The following is a 15,363-nucleotide window of genomic DNA, read 5'->3' as shown; positions in this document are numbered from 1 at the left end:
CTGAATACGCTTGAATGCGCCTTTACCTGTGTTCTGATTGCCCGCTTTTGCGCGGATTAGATGTTAATAATTCGTTTCTGCAGAGCACTCAGATATTGCGTGTTGATTCTGACTCGTCGACTTACGAACTTTGAACATTTTAGCATCAAAGCATCAAAGCATTTTTCAACCCCTTTTCGTGGAAATATGCTGGATATTGAGTCCGACCGTTGCGATTTAAAGTCGTCCTTTAATATCCCTGTACTGAAGTACTCGAGGTAAAAATTTATGGTTAATTTAAAATTAATTTAAACAACTTTAAAGACGTGTAATTATTTTTCACTTGAACTGTGCGTATGTCTTTATCCATGATTAATCTTAAGCGGATAGTTGAAATCTAGAGCTTTTGTTAAATTCAAGCCTCAAAGTTACACATGACGTTGTCGAGTGAAAGTTTGATTTTTCCCATTTTTCTCTACCTATCTTTTATGTATTCGATAGACGTGCGAATTGAGGATCATTTTTCGAGTATTCGATAGAATGATACTGATAGATAACACTCTGACAGATGTCTTTTCTATATCATCGTTATTGTCATCGTTGAAGGGAAAGTAAGTGGCGAAAAGCGTGTTACGTACGCGAGTTATTTCGGTCTCGCGAGAGAGGAAACGATGACGAATGATGTCCTAGCGCAGGTACTAGACACACGAATGCTGCGTCCGCAGATATAACTGCACGTGTAAGCTTTCCCGCCTTTCGAGCATCATCGCCGCGCTTTGTCGATTTTACCTCGGTGTCACGAGTAGCAGATTAATGCGACTCGATGACATACCGCGAGATAAAACATCGTATCCCATCAAAACCTGACATTACGATAGTATTGTTAACTGATCACACATATCGGTATGAATCCTCCGATAAACGGTGTTTAATTAATTTCAACAACACGGGAATCGACTTGAATGTGCGCGATATGATGCGGAGTGAGCTTTGGCTAGAACGAGAGACTAGTATAATCAATCATCGTAAAAAAGAAATTGACTTTTATTTATATGTTTTATGCACGCTGGAGGTCATTATCTTTTCCGAGCGTCTCTCGGGCAACAAATTAGAATATCGATTACGCTTCGGGATTCAGTATTTAACGAGCTGGCTCCATGTGGACGCGCAACAATGAGAACACTGATGATGAGAATGCGCCACTTCGACGTAGAAGATTTTAATTAAAAGTTTATATATATATATATATATATTAGCAAACCAAGATTATATATTCGGTTAGATCATTCGGCAATTCTTCCGGGTATCGATCGTGACATTTAAATAAAGTATCTATTGTAAGAGCTGTTCAAATATGTGATTCATTATCAAAATGTGATGAGTTTATAAAAGAAAATAAAGTTTTAAAACACACGTAATTATTGTATAATTGCATAATACTTAATAATTAATATTAATACATACTTAATAATTAATATTAATAATCAGTATTGCATTAATTAAATCGGTTTTACACGAGTAAAATTAAACGGAGATTATTACTTAATAAATCCATGAAAATTTAATTACAGTATTTTGTTCTTATGATTTCAATTTTGTTTTAACATTTTTGAAGAAATTCTTGAACCTTGAGAGATAAACATAACGATGGGTAATAAAATCGTTTGGAGAAAGCGAGTTACATCAGATGTGCGTCGAATTACATGGAATATGTTGGTATATTATAGAAATTAAGCTATATCTGTTTCGCGTAAATTTAGAGCGTTTTTCCGATTTTTCAGAAGAATTTTTTGTTTGATAAATGTGAATTTTATAATATCATTATACACGCAATATATGTCTAAAGGATGGCTAATGAATATTTAAATTAATTTTAATAAATTGTACAAAACTGATTGAACCTTAATATTATAATCTCAGATTACGAATATTTTTTTTTAAAACAAGAACACGCGCATATACATGCGAATATATATATTCATAATCTTAATTTACATATTTCATAAAATTTTACGGTAAGTTTTTTATTTGTGCTCAGTTATAATTTTCAAAATAACTTTTTCATATATTTAGACTAAAAGAAATCTAGCAGTAAAAAGAACAAAATTTAGGAATTTTTTATATTATTTTACTTTTAATTTTAATTTCTTATAATTCTTATCGCGGTACAATTTTAGTTATTGATGAATTATTAAATGATGCAACAAATAATAACAAGTTAATCAACATGTAAAATAATTATTATGTTAAAAATTTAATCTAAAAATAAGACGGTATATATATTTTCAGGAAGTGAATTTTTACAGCAATTTAGAATCGCGCACGTAAATCGATATTATGTTATTAACGACACTAGATAGTATCCGTTTACTCGGGCAATATGTCAACGTTACACCGCATAAATGCATTTGCAAGTGTCGCACATACGGATATAATCAAGAATACATATAGAGCTTAATCGAACGCTATACCTATAAAGAACGCATTCAAATAGATGTGGCGCCACATAATTAAGTTAACGAGTCTTTCAGGCGCGCAGAGTTTATGAAAGAAAGTTATAGTTACTGCCTCTCTCTTTTCATACAGGAAGTATAATTATAATGTTATTTAATTTTAACTGCCACAAGCGTTATCAAATATGTAAATATATATGCAATAATTATATATGTGCAATTTAAAAATTCTTCTTGCTCTTTTTTATTCTTTTAAAATAAAGAGTTTATCACACACATGTTTCGATAAGTCATCTATTTACAACAATTCTTTTGGATACTGCAATTGTCACGAGCTTATATCGCATTCAAGATTTCTCGTAATATATATGAATTTTACTCCAGAATAAATTTATAAATAAAACAAAATAAAGTCGGACATTTAAGTCTGCTGAAGCAGCAGTTAAAAATCAAAGCATCTTGAAATAACTTGCATTCGTGTTCGTTAATGTGGAAATGTGATAGTAACATTGAGAATCTCAAACGCATGCAATAGTCTGCTTATATAGTCACTTTAAATAAATATTTAACTTGTTTAAAGTCAATAATTTAAGCTTGAAAGAAGCTTCTTTCTTTTGTAATATCCCTTGAGGCACTTTCACTTTGCAGAAAAACAAAGTGCTTGAAACTTACTACTGTTTGTTTTGAATGGCATAAAAATACGTCAAAAACAATTTTTAAATGTATTTTCGGTGTAATTACTATGATAATATAAAACATAGCATGACATTGCTTTTTAATGTAGAAAATACATGTCGGAAAGCAGATGTAATAAAAAATGCAACGCATATAAAAATGGCTTCTTTGTCTCGTGAGAACTATGAGAAATATACTCTCGAAGGGATTAAATTATATAGGGCAAATAAAATATGTAGCAATATCTGCGAACTTTACGTCTGTTATATTAAATATTTTTTAACATTAAATAAAACAATTATGACAAAATGATTAGAAAGAATATTAGTAATTAGAAAGTTATAATATATGGTGAGGAATGGAGATATTTTAATATAACTGATATTTTTTCACGGCTTCAATCTTTCTCCCTTCAGCCTTCGAGATTAATCGTCTTATATTGACTCGAGATTAATCACACAAATGTAATACCATGATTCGTTTAAATATTTCCGATCGATTTAAAACATCCGTGGCTTTAAACTTTTAATTTAATTTTCCATTCGATTAATGCAAACTCCAGACAGCGGCTTAGCGCAATCGTATATGTAAAGTACATGCTTTCAATACTATCTCGCACTTTTATAAACGAGAGAGGTTTTTCAGGGAGCAACTCATAGAATTTTGTTCTTACATTGCCATTATGAAAGGAATCGCGTATATCCAGCAGCCGAGCAATTCACTTTGATCAAGATGACAAAGCAAAGACGAGAAAGAATGACAATTATAACGGAAGTGGATAGATTGAGGTGAGATGCACGCATGCATAAAACAATACATACTGCGTCTTATGAAACATTATTATCATCCGGAATGACATTGCAAATTAATATTCTTCACAACATTTCGTAATATTGATAATGTACACGAGACTGATTTTAATTCACTTGATTGAAATTCGATAGTCTTTGATTATCATATATTAAATTTCCGGTTTAATTTTATTGCTCGCTCGTATGATTACCGCGCGTTCCTGATTATTTCTCCGGCTCGACATATGCATATTAAAATATCGTTTATAAAGTTTGATTAAAGTAAAGAAATTGATCGTTCATTTAATATTGAATCGTGAAACATGTGACGTGTAAAATTGCCATTTGAGACCCAATCATCTATTAGGATTCTTAGTAAATGATATTCTTAAACGGGCGCTCGTTACGTGATCGCGTTTCCACATATCGTTTGCGAAGATAATCGATATGCCCGTAACAATCAAACAGAGATTTTCGTTTATACACACGAATCCTATTCCTCAGAAGTTGTGTGTGTACAAGGCATCTGCGTCAATAGCAAATTTATCCGGCAGATAATTAACAAATGTTGGAAAAGAATGTTAAAAAAATTAGACGATATAATTATGAATATACAGGGTGGACCATTTTAACTTTTAATGGAGAATAACTCGAAAACCAAGCCCGGGAGAGAAAAATGTTTCAGACAAAAGTTGTTTGGTTTCTAGGGAGACATAAAGTGGTACCATTGGTTTGACCTTGAAGAGTCATTTGAAGGTCACGTGAAGGTCACTTCAATTCTTTTAAATGGAACACCCTATATATTTTTGCACAATCTTGTAGCTTATCTCGAGAGCTTTCCAAAACACTATAATTAAGTACCTTTTCGTTAAGTACTTTTTGAGTTATGAGGCTTGAAATAATTTCTTAATTTTACATAAACCGTAAAATATCTTGTAAAATATTCATTTTTCGATTATCTTACCTTAATACTTTTATGTACAAAATAATGAGAGGAATCAATTGGTGTAAAGAAAACACACAGTTGTTTTGAAAAAGAAATATGTAATTTGCAATTAACAATTCCATATTTTTTCTTAAAAACAACTATGTGTTTTCTTTACACCAATTGATTCCTCTCATTATTTTGTACATAAAAGTATTAAGGTAAGATAATCGAAAAATGAATATTTTACAAGATATTTTACGGTTTAAAATTAAGAAATTATTTCAAGCCTCATAACTCAAAAAGTACTTAACGAAAAGGTACTTAATTATAATGTTTTGGAAAGCTCTCGAGATAAGCTACAAGAATATGCAATGACAAATAGTAGGTTCCATTTAAGAAATTGAAGGTGACCTTCATGTGACCTTCAAATAACTCTTCAAGGTCAAACCAATGATACCATCTTATGGCCCCCTCGAAACCAAACAATTTTTGTCTGAAACATTTTTCTCTCCCGGGCTTGGTTTTCGAGTTATTCTCCATTAAAGGTTAAAATGGTCCACCCTATATAATAGTGATCAGCAAATTTTGATAAAATTAGGAGGAGAATTATTTTATTTCGTGGAAAAAGGGATATTATTATTAATTGCTTTATTAATTGAAATTTTGCGAGACCAAAAATTTGGCCTTTTAAAATTTCATCATCAGTTCTTGCATATAAAAAAAGATAATTATAAATTAAATATATAACTAAAAAAAAAAATATGTGAAGTAGATTCACAGTTTTTTAATTATAGATTAATTATAGATAAAATAAATTTTTATTTAAATTTTTATTTAAATTTAATTATAGATAAAATAAATTTTTAATAACTTTTAATGAAATACATTTTTTAAATAAACTAAATTTTTATAGATTCTTTAATTAATTTCGAAATGCATAAAAATCTAAAAAACAAAAGCTTCTAGTTCTTAATTATAATTCGGTTATGTCTGACAATAGTCTGAGAATATTTATAGCATTCGCAGCTGATTTTAACATCACTTAGTACACATATGCACTTGATCAGCTTGTGTTCTATCAGCTGGATTCCCGCTTTTTTAGAGAATGTGCTGTCGCACAACTTTACTCGCGATTAGTGAAGTAGATAGGTCAACAATAAAAGATTTATCTGAATGTCAATGTAATTTTGATACGCGGAAAATATTATTTAAATCATTCACCTTTTTGCTCTTTTTGAAAGCAGCAGCTTCGTAAAATATTCTGCACTATCGAACTCTATAGATGAAAATATATGTATTTAAGATTTTAAAGATAGTTGCAAAATTATAAATGTACCACATCCGCAGTATATGGAATATTTAGTCGTCATAAATTAATTAACATCTCTAATTTTATTATATTGTCAAATTGTGGGTCAAACCCGAAATACGTTTATTATTGAATGATTGACGATTCGTGCATTGTCGATATCCGTCAAATTGCACGTCCAATCATCGCGTTATTACTATGCTTTGCTGCATCCAGTAAACTATACGTGATTTCTACTCGATAATTGACATCGAGGTACGATCGTACGGTTGTACGTAGCTGAGCGTTAATAAACGAACAGAATTATTAATTGCTAAATTAATTAATATCGAGCGATGTGTAACTCTCGACGATTTACACGTGTGCATAATACACAAGTATTTCTGAAACTAATTAAATACATCAATATTAAGATACAAAAGATCTATTAGTTTAATGCTTAGGTTACATTTGCATCACTTTCACATAAATCGATAAACACGTGAAGGACTTACTGATATGAGAAAATTTTTTAGTAGACTAATAGTAGAAATATTGTATGACTTGTCAGAAATAATAATTTATAAAATTGTAAAATGATTCGAGTAATTTAAAACATCGTTCGCGTTTGCGAATTTTCTCATCAAATATGCAATAACAGCGATGATTTTGCCGCGACAGCAGAATTCTTTCTTTCCACGTGTGTCATTAAATTCCGGCGAGTAGGAAACCGCCTGTAATATCCGCGGTAAGACATTTTTCGGCAAAATTTCGTAACGTCGTCGCTGCGAGCGCGGAAATACCTTCCAAATATGACAATTATACAATGCGAATGTACTTTTGGCGTAATAACGAGCAATAACTAAAATTTATGCGAGCACTATTTACCTACCTAATGGCATTTGAAATTTCGTTCCACATCGTTGCGCATTCTAATTAATGTAATTCCATAATATATATATATTTAACTGGATATATCATAATCCAAGCGTATTAGGATTAAGCGGGTGGTCGCGCTGGCGGATTTAATCTGTTTACTTTTACGCACGCCTTTTGCATTATAATATACTATATACAAGCAAAATCCACACGCGAAAAAATTTCCTAAAACGTTGCGTCAGTATTCTTGCGAATCTTAGCCGCGATACATTAATTAGCAACGTTGCGTGGACGCGTTTGTAATAAACTGGGAGTAGCTGCGCGTCCATGTTCGCACGCGGACTATTATCATTTAATTATCATTTTCGTTGGTGGCCGAACGATTCGAAAGCGATTCGAGTTATTGGGAGGCGTCTCGTCATTTTTTTCAAGGGCTGCGCAAAAGTTCCGGTGCAATTTTGGAACAATATGAATGATTGTTCGAATATAATAATGGAGCCTCGGAAGCGGAGTCGTCCTTGCGTGCGTGTAAAAATCGCGACACACACCGTACATAATTCGCAACGACGTGGCACGCGAGGCGTGGCAGCGCGAGGTGTTGTTCTTGGAAGATCGCGAAACCAGCTGGCAAGGCTCTAAGGAACAGCCTCGTTCGGTCGCACTTTCCCACTCGACACTGGCTATATCATCGAGCGCCGGCTTGCCTTCGACAAACGCGGTAATCGTCAACGACGACTATCATCCGGCCTACCTTGGAAACGATTCTCTCAGCGGGACGAATCGCGTGACGTCGATCTAATCGCGCTCGGGCGCAATTAACCGCTTGTCCATGCATCACCGCCTCGATTGCCGGCTTATTAAGAACTCATTAAGATATAGACTCGAGATTGATTTCGAGATTTCGAAATGAGACTTTAGCGATTTTAAATTTTCCGCGAAAATAAATTTATATGTTACATTATTATTGCTTTTTTCAAGGATTAATGCGTTAACTTAATATTTTTAATTATAATTTAATTTATAATTTAATTAATCTCATTTTATTTGTGTTACAGATTCGAGTAAGAGGAACGACATAAATTGCGTCGTACTCCGATAATCAAATATACAACGTCGATCCTTGATTCTCTTTGACATATGCAGCCAGGACTTTCAGCCGCGGAAGCAGAGTCTGTCTCTGTCGATGTAAGATAAGGTGCATAATGAGGCTGAGATGTTGTGCGATTGCGGAGCCCTGTTTTAAGACGTGGGAACAGGAACGTGTAAACACGTAGATCATTCGTAGTGACTCGTTCCATTTTTTATCTCTCTCTTTCTCTCTTTCTTTTTCTCTCTCGTCCTCTTCTCTCGAGACCACCTCTTCTCTCTCACCCGCGATGACGACTCTGCCCCTTCTAATCGACCCTTGCACAGGCAGTAATATCAGGGCGTGTAGAGCTGTTCCGGCGTGGGATAAAATTGGCCGCGCCGATTAAAACGATCGCGGCTATTCGTGATGAGCAATTATCCGACTAATGCGTTCTCGATACGTCCCGCGTTTAAGGGGTTATACCTAGTCAGCAAGTCGAAAAAAACGTATTTTTGGGGAATTAAAAAAAAAAAACTGTTAGGTATTTTTATTTCATCGATTCTTCATCATAATATATATCTATCAAAGAAGTTTTCATAATTTTTTCAATTAAAAATATCGAGAAATGTAGGCATAGTAGCTATTTTCCAGAGACATCTTTTTTCGGAGGCGCTTGGCGGTGAGCAAGATTGCTCGGAGCTGGATCATCTGAAATAAAAAATTCAAAAGGATTTAGCTTTCGTATGAATTGATCTAGTCAGTGAACGAAGGGATTTTAATTTTGATGAAACCTTTTTTTTTTTATTAACAAAAGAACGAAAAGTTTTAACACGAAAAATTCGTATTTTTGCGTCAAACGTCTGTCACATTGTCAAAAATCAATTTTTTGTAAAATCCTTCGTTCACCGACTAGATCAATTCATACGAAAGCTAAATCCTTTTGAATTTTTTATTTCAGATGATCCAGCTCCGAGCAATCTTGCTCACCGCCAAGCGCCTCCGAAAAAAGATGTCTCTGGAAAATAGCTACTGTGCCTACATTTCTCGATATTTTTAATTGAAAAAATTATGAAAACTTCTTTGATAGATATATATTATGATAAAGAATCGATGAAATAAAAATACCTAACAGTTTTTTTTTTAATTCCCCAAAAATACGTTTCTTTCGATTTGCTGACTAGGTATAACCCCTTAATAAACAATGAGGTGAGTACGTGGCTGGGGAATTATAACGACGTATCTATAAATTAGCTTCGCTGTTCTTCTTCCAGCCGGTTGTCCCGACTTTATAAAATTGCCAATCGATATTTTTCTTCATTATTACTTTAAACACAATCATGTTATCGTGCTTACGTCGACAATGAATCGCATTACGAACGATTCTCTTTAAAGATACCTCAGCCGGCTCGTTCATCGACGAGCCAATCGATTTCGCTGGCTCGATACGCCAGCCGCTCCAGTTTGATTCGCGCGGAATATTAAATAAGGATGCTCGCGTATCAGGAAGAATGTCTCTGATGGAGAAAAAATGTCCAGCTTCCTGACGTTACGACGTTGGTTATTCAATCGGAGAGGTTTCACTCTCGTGTGCCATTGAATGGCAAATTGCGTGTACGCGAAATTCGAATGCAGGAACGCCAGCCATATTTCCCCTCTAGTCGCTTACGTCGCTTACGCTGCTTCGGAATAACAAGCGCATCCGTCGCGACGCATTTTCTAAACGACCATTCTGGAAAACATGTCGGAACACTTTTACCAGAGACAGGACCATCTCGCGCTATTCTCGTATCGTAATACGCGAGGCACTTTGCCTTTCCTCGCGACACAGACGCGCTGCGTAACCGCCATAAGTATTCCGCTGACAGCATGCCATTGAATCGCGACTGACAGAGCCGATCGTCGTTAGAAACCGCTGCTGAATCACTTTGTTATTTAAATAAATTCTCATTTACATTAGCGCGCTCCACATGTCGCTATGAACTGTTCATTCGACTATCGCGAGAAAATTATATGTATAATACGTTTCAATTATATATGTAATTAATGCAAGCTGGACAGATAGAGAAGAGTACGCGTGTATTTTCACTCCGATGGGTTGCACAAATTTAATTGCCGCGGAGAGAGGATGTAAATTGTTTGCATTTAGTCCTTCGCGACATGTTCCATTCAAGTCGGGACTCCATTCAAGGTACCGCCATTGTCTGCGAATTCCGAAATGCAGCTAAAGCCGCTACGGAAACCGGGATAATTAGCCGATCGGCGTCTTGTGTTAGACTTATCATTTTATACTATTAGCGGCTTCCATTGTATCGCGCCTCGTGCTTAACCGCGTGGAAAATCTACCGATGCTCCAATGTCATGCAGCGTTATCGGATGCACGTAAATTATTGCGTTGCTCATATGTTGGAAGTTGGTTATCGCTCCGTTACATTGTAGAGTAAATTCATTTACTTCAAGGTGAGGAAACGTCTAATAACTTTGTGATATAAAAAATTTCGCGTCTAACGTTTAATAACTTTGTGATATAAAAAATGTCGCGTGCGTCTAATAACTTTGTGATATAAAAAGTGATCGTTGAAAGTTTCGTATCATCAAAGTATTAAATTAAAGTTGTTCGTACATTTCCCATTGAGTTATTTAAAGTAAAGTTTCCGAATTAAATTTCTCGTCTTTAAAACGCATTCTAGTCAGCTACGAAATTTAATTTACAACTGAACGACCGAAAGGCGCATCCTGAATAACAGGCCTTGTTTTATTGCGAGCCATTTAGATAGCACACAGAGCAGTTTCGCCGGAATTACCGTGTACCGTAAGAAGATTACGAGAAGTTCGAGGAGAGTGTTGTACGTGTAGTAGCTCGAATAACTGCAAGGAATGTCAATAAAATCGCGATGTCAGTGGGTGGATGATAGATCGCTACGTACGCGAGAAAACTACTTATCCTTGGGTAGCCGGAACAAGAAGGACTCGCTGAATTAGGTTGCGAGTCGAAAGCGGCCTCAGCAGAAGCCAATAAGTTCGGGGTGTGCCAAGGATACGTCGAGACATTTCTTCCCCACGTTTCGCTGGTGCGCGAGCGCGCACGTTTCTCACACGATTGTATTGAAATGCGCCTCGTAAACAATAAGTTGCGTTACGTATCGCGGGGCCACGCCGTGGAATTGACGCAGACGTGACAGGAGGAGAGCAAGTGAAAAGGGGAGATCGAGTTCGAGGGCTCTTTGTGTACAGAGTCGCGACAAGTCAAAAGGGATCCTCCGCGTGCAAATTGGCTTCGATAAAACGGGAGAGAGAGATTAACCGGTGTTTGAATAATAAATTAAAACGAGATATGGGAGTGACTCGTCATTTGACGATTCAACGGGTAAAAACAGATTTTGACCCTTTTGCTTCAGCTGATAAGGTTTAATTAAGGCTGATCCAACGTTGCCTGAAATTTAATTTTCATCTATCTCTGTCTTTCTCATTTTATCTCTCAAGACAATCCATGTGTTGTATAAAAGAACTTAATGCTTTAACCAATAGGCTCAACCCTGAGCCCAATCTTAAATTTAACGAACTCTGGGACTTTATTTGATAGAGAGTCTCGTTCAATACGACGTTTCTCAATTTTATATTGCGCTATATTTCTCCAAGTTGCCATTATATACATAATAAGGGTGCCATTCACTCCATTACAATCTACAGTACATTTATTCACGTATCATCGAGTGTATCTGCCGAGCTCTTTGGCATTACGGTCACGAATAAACCTTTCACGACTTCACGGTTATTAGAATCGTAACAGAGACGGTTTGTAGATCTCTTCCAGGTCGTGGAATGGAACGTTAGACTTTACCGATGACAAAATAGACTCGCTAAAAAATCCATCTTTCGAAGAGACGAACAAGTAAGAACGACATATTTGCTGTCGCAGGACTGTTGCGTGACGAACGTGATTCTATTCCTTTTCCTTTCGGCTAAAGAATTGGAGAGAGAATTTGAGGGAGATAAATAATCGCGATCATGTGTGGCATTTGCCAAAAAATTCCTGCGATTGAATATTAACGAGAAAGCGGAAATATTGCTACAATCTTCTATCTATTCATGTAATGTCAAAATGACGTTTGTCAAATTTCTGTTAGAAAGAAGTGGAGAAACGTGAAAAAAGTAGAGCGAAAAATAAAGATATTACATGATATTTAATATCAAGTTAATTTAATAATGCATGTGTTACAAATTTTGATTAAATATAAAGCTAAAAAGGACAACATTTCAGTTTTGCTTGCGCAAAATGTCACAAAAAGTCACATTTTCTGCTTTAATAGACGCTTTAAAAATTTTCTTCTGTAGATGTAGTTTCGCATTTTACGCTCTAATAGAAACTTAAAAAATTTTCTCCTATAAACGTATTTTCTCATTTTTGTGATATCCTGCCAATTGCAAAAAACAGAAATTGAATTGCATAACTGACAGTGAAAAAAAAAATAGATAGATTTTACTAATCCTATGTACATATATATGTAATATATATTTGCGTGGCTGAACTGAAACCTGAAAAACGCACGTATTCATATAACACGATTGTATTTATTTATTACGGGGAAAATCTTGAAATAGTACGTTTGCAAAAATGTAAATATAAATTTTTATCTGATTCGCAAACACGTTTCTTTTTTTGCGTAAGAATAAAACTTCACATAAATAATAAGATCGAGTAGTCAAATTATTTGCTGAATCTATTGACGCAGTAAATTTATAAAGTTTGAAGATAGTTCGCTTTTTAAAAAAAAATTTCTCCACAAATGCTTCTTGTGAACAGACAAATAATATCTTGAATTATAGAGGCTAAGGAAGGATCATGGCAATATATCTGTTTATCGTTACGACCCTTAGACAAGTCTATCTCTCTTGTTACGTGTCAATAGTCACGCCCCATTTTGTCATCTAAATTGGAGTCCACAAAGGACATACGATTGCATAATTCACTCACTCGTGATTAACGAGCGGATGCTGACACATATTACGCGACCAGGGATAAACGGATTGATCGCATCGAGGCTCCATCATCGTTTCTTGCATACTAGTTTTTGCTCTTTCGAAATGAATCGGAAATGGAAAATAAATTACGACATAAGAGGATAAAATTAAGACCGTTAAACATAATAAATTTTTTATAGAGAACCATAGATTATATATGTAACATATTTCATATATTAATTTATATTTTATATGAAATTTTCTTTTTTATTTTTTCACAAAATTATCTAGGTAGAAAATAATTTTTAGAAAAACATTTCTTGTACGAATTATTCTGACTGTGATTTCATTTATCTCCTCAAGTATCATAGGTACGGAAAGAGCATTAGGTAAACCGCTCGGAGAATAAATTATCTGTGAAAATCTACTTCATTGTCGTCATCGTCGTTATCGTCGTTCTCTCGACAGTCGCCCAAGTAGATGACCGAACTTAACTCAGCGTGGCACCAGATTCCCTTATGAAATTCTGTTGCCACAATCGTCCTGTCGAGTAATAAGCGACTGCGTAAGAAACGGGCCCGGTTCATGGAGCCTCTCGAAAGAAAGCGACGATATCTCGACGGTTAACGAAATCGTCCGCGGAAGCGGGTAACCTTCAATTATTCGTCCAGCAGGCAATGTCATTGGTAGAACAATAAAAGGAGGAAGAGAGAAGAGAGTTAGAAGAGAGTTAGACGCATCTGTGTCGCGTCTGTACAAAAATCTAAATTTGGAGCGTGATTCCGTGCCTTGGTCGATGGCGAAAGCGAACACGATAACGATCGGACGATTTAGCTCATAGATTATATAGATAGCATTACATAGATCCAACCTGCGTGATAAACGCAAGCCGGATCGGATAACAGGAGACATTTACGTATGTATCCTACAATTAGTACAATACGTAATATCTTCTGTTATTCGATGCGTATGTATTTTAGTAAATTGACTATAATACATATGTATGTATACAATATATTATAATTTTCTTGGGATAAATTTATATTTATAAAAAAAATTTGTTGCGAAAATATAAGTTCGCGAAAGCTAAGAAAAGAATAAATGATGAAGTTTTAGGTGATCGATCAGCCCAATTCGTTATCATCGCGAGCGATCATAAAAACGCATTATACACATATATACAATTACTAAAGTAATAAATTTCGACATATCACATGAAAATAATGGACTCACGCAATCTCAGGGAAACATTGAACAATAGCGTCCGACTTAATATTACGTAAATGCGCGCAACAAAAGAATTCGGACTGAGATCGAAAGGTTTTGTCGTTTATGATCTTGATCCAGATAGGTCGCCCGGTAATCATTTGGGCGGGACCGATCCTTTTTTTTTTAAAGCTAGTTGCGTTCACGGAACGATGGTGATGTGTACCTTACTTTACGTGCAAGAAATAGCATTACTCATTGTGAAGACAAACAGGCTTTGTCGAGAATTGCGTAAGTGAGGAATAGACCAGAAGCTACCACGCCTTTGCCAACCGAAACTTGCAAGAATTAGGACGTTTCCTTTTTAAGAATGTTGTTCCATCAAAAAATAATATTCTAAACTTTTTCCCATATCGCAGTTTTTAAGGATGCTTTGTATGTACAATCCCAGCAAAAAGTAGCTGAAAATCAATATTGACGAATATATTCACTTTTGGTGTATTTTGAGTATGAGAAATTGCGTGGAATATTACAATTTGATCTTAGCTACAGTGCAGAGATGTATTTTTTAATATTGCGTTTTTACTGAAATATTTCAAATTTTGTTAATCGAAATGATTAACTTTTGGCAGTGACGATACCTCAAATCCAACTTGACAACACGAAATTTCATTTTTGAGAATAAAATAATTTAACGATACTGAGTGATTTAAAGTGTCAGAATAAATATTAAAACATTTATTAATTAAAAAAATGCATTATTTATAGCAGTTTAATTAATAAATTTAATAATTTGTCATGTCTCTGGCGAGCGTGAAATGTGACAACGTTGTAATTTTTCGTAAGTTGGCCGGACTGCGCATTCTACACACGAAGCCTATACTGCTTATATCAGTCGATGGCTTATACCAGCTTATACGCATTTGTAGGTTGTCAGACTTTCAGAAATTGCTCGAGATGTGAGGTTAGTTCGTATTTTTTCGTTTAACAATGGGCAAAGTGAACGGACGTTATCGGTGGAAGGGAAAAATCGTGTCGAAAAAAGTTTACGAAAAAAGATTATTACAGTAAAATATCGGAAAGGAGTGGAAAAAGAGTGCGATGTTGCCAAACTTTCACAGAGAATTTCGCCTTGT

General features: G+C 34.9%; 1 protein-coding gene and 1 long non-coding RNA gene across 8 annotated transcripts in view; one reads left to right on the top strand and one right to left on the bottom strand.

The window, feature by feature from the left end:
• LOC145971313 (uncharacterized) overlaps positions 1 to 8,439 on the top strand; it is an 84,590-nt gene extending 76,151 nt beyond the window's left edge. The window contains exon 3 of the long non-coding RNA XR_014438842.1: positions 8,049 to 8,439. This is a non-coding gene — a long non-coding RNA (uncharacterized LOC145971313). The remainder of the gene's footprint in view (positions 1 to 8,048) is intronic.
• Cdase (neutral ceramidase) overlaps positions 1 to 15,363 on the bottom strand; it is a 42,067-nt gene that overhangs the window by 6,279 nt on the left and 20,425 nt on the right. The window lies entirely within an intron of this gene.

The sequence above is a fragment of the Camponotus vicinus genome, unplaced genomic scaffold, assembly GCF_025532165.1.
Source record: "Camponotus vicinus isolate PSW18456_S1 unplaced genomic scaffold, iyCamVici1.0 SCAF_1, whole genome shotgun sequence".
In the NCBI taxonomy this organism is placed as follows: domain Eukaryota; kingdom Metazoa; phylum Arthropoda; class Insecta; order Hymenoptera; family Formicidae; genus Camponotus; species Camponotus vicinus.
Note: the sequence above shows the minus strand (reverse complement) of the source record. Positions and strands in the feature narration are given on the sequence as shown.